Source organism: Myotis brandtii, unplaced genomic scaffold (assembly GCF_000412655.1).
Source record: "Myotis brandtii unplaced genomic scaffold, ASM41265v1 scaffold344, whole genome shotgun sequence".
NCBI lineage: Eukaryota > Metazoa > Chordata > Mammalia > Chiroptera > Vespertilionidae > Myotis > Myotis brandtii.
In genome coordinates, this window is record NW_005363247.1 from 2,770,365 (window position 1) to 2,772,329 (window position 1,965).

General features: G+C 47.1%; 1 long non-coding RNA gene across 3 annotated transcripts in view; it reads right to left on the minus strand.

Moving 5' to 3' along the window:
* LOC106726990 overlaps positions 1-1,965 on the minus strand; it is an 11,728-nt gene that overhangs the window by 2,986 nt on the left and 6,777 nt on the right. For 2 of the 3 annotated variants that reach the window (XR_001363144.1, XR_001363146.1), the window contains one exon: positions 216-311. The exons of the other annotated variant lie outside the window; for it this stretch is intronic. This is a non-coding gene — a long non-coding RNA (uncharacterized LOC106726990). Of the gene's footprint in view, positions 1-215; positions 312-1,965 lie in introns of those variants that run through there. 3 annotated transcript variants of the gene reach the window in all.

Here is a 1,965-nt window from a genome sequence, read left to right on the forward strand (position 1 = left end):
TGTGTGTGTGTGTGTGTGTGTGTGTGTGTGCACGCTTCATTTGAGATTTGAGAATATCCTAATTATAATATCTTGCCCTTAATAATTAGTTAATTATAGAATAGCTGGTATAAAATTCTACTAATTCAGTGTTAGAATTATAAACTTAATAATCACTAAAGCTAGGTTATTTTAAAATATGGCCCCAAATTCTTTGACATTCCTCATACCTGTCCTCCACTTGAATCTGGGAAAGTTGTGACTTGTATAGACTTCCCAGCTTAGGTCCAAAAAGGTTATGCCCCTTCCATCTCATTCTCTGGGGATGCTCACTGTGGGGTAAGCCAAAAATCATGTAAAAGTTTGACTATTCTGAGACCTCCATGGAGAAGAGGACATGTGTAGGTGCTCTAATCAGCAGTCCCAGCTAACTTCCTATCTGATGACCAGCATCAACTGCCAGCCATCTTGGATGTCCAGCCCAGTCAAGCCTTCAGATGGCCCGGGCCCTGGCTGACATCTAACTATAACCACATGAGAAACCCCAAGTGAAAACTGTCCTGTCAAGCCCACCTTGAATTTCTAACTTAAAAAACTAAAAGTGAGAGAGAGAACCGAGATGGCGGTATAGGTAAACACCTGTACTTGCTGCCTCCCACAACCACACTAAAATAACACCTATCATCCAGAACCACGGGAAAGCTGGCTGAGTGGAAGTACAACTAGAGAGGTAAAGAAGAAAGCACATTGAGACTGGTAGGAGGTGAGGAGATGCGGAGGTGTGGAGGTGGGGAGGTGCGGAGGTGCGGAATGGGCTGGCACCCGGGTGTGCTGCTTTTTTAATCGGGCGGGAGGGAGATACAAGCTCCCACTTGCTCTGAGCTTCAGTGCTGGGTGGGACTTTGGGGGACCCAGACACATACAGGGAGAAACGTAACATAGGGGCAGCTTTCTTCCAAATGGAGGTGCTCGCAAAGGTCATTATGCCTGAGCTGGGACCTCCTGGTGCAGAATTGACTGGCAGCCATTGCTATTTGCTCCACCCTGGAGATTCCCTGAGACCCCGCCCCACCCAATTTACAACCCCACCCAAGCTGTGCGTGCTGCTTTTGCATATGAATGGCCAGTCCTTTCTAAGCCTAAAACCTGTCAAACTGTAGCTAGGTCAGGGAACCCCAAAGCTATCAAAAGAGGGCAAAGGCCAGCACTGCAGCAACCTGCCTCGCTTCACAGCTGGGCCTCATCTGGGCACTTCCAAACCTGATACAAAGAGGAGAAATCTGCAGATTTCTCTGTGGCTCCTGCTGGGTGGCCCCAGGCAGTGGCTGACTTTGCACTTCCTTGGAGATCCAAGAGCCAGTGTATCCAGCGGTCAGTGTGAGAACATACCAGATTACAACTCTTCACATCCATAAGTGACACACTCAAGGGGCAGGCTCAGTGAGCACCAAAGCCCCACTGAAGCAAGTCCTGCCCCATAAGGGTGTCTCCTGCACAGCAGCTCTTCCATTGTAGACACACCTAGTCCTCACAGCCAACTGTCCTGGAGGTCAATTCTTCCCAGTGATACCAATAGCAATCAAGGCTCAACTACAACAACACTGTGCACACAGCCCACAAAGGGGTGAACCAAGAGTGTCCACCTCAAGTGATTGGGGAGGCTGAGCCACTGTGCCCTATAGGACACCTACTATACAAGGCCACTCTATCAACTCAAGGAGACTGAGCAGCTACCCAATACATAGAAACAAACACAGGGACACAGCCAAAATGTGGAGACAAAGAAGCGTGTCACAAATGAAAGAAATGGAGGAAAGCAAACTACTAGATATAGAGTTAAAAACCACAGTTATAAGGTTACTCAAGAATCTTCTAGAAACCTCCGAGGAACTTAGTGAGACCTTCAAGGATCTTAGTGAGAATGCCAAAAAAATGGAAAGGAACAGTCAGAAATTAAGCATACACTGACTGAAATAAAGAATAATA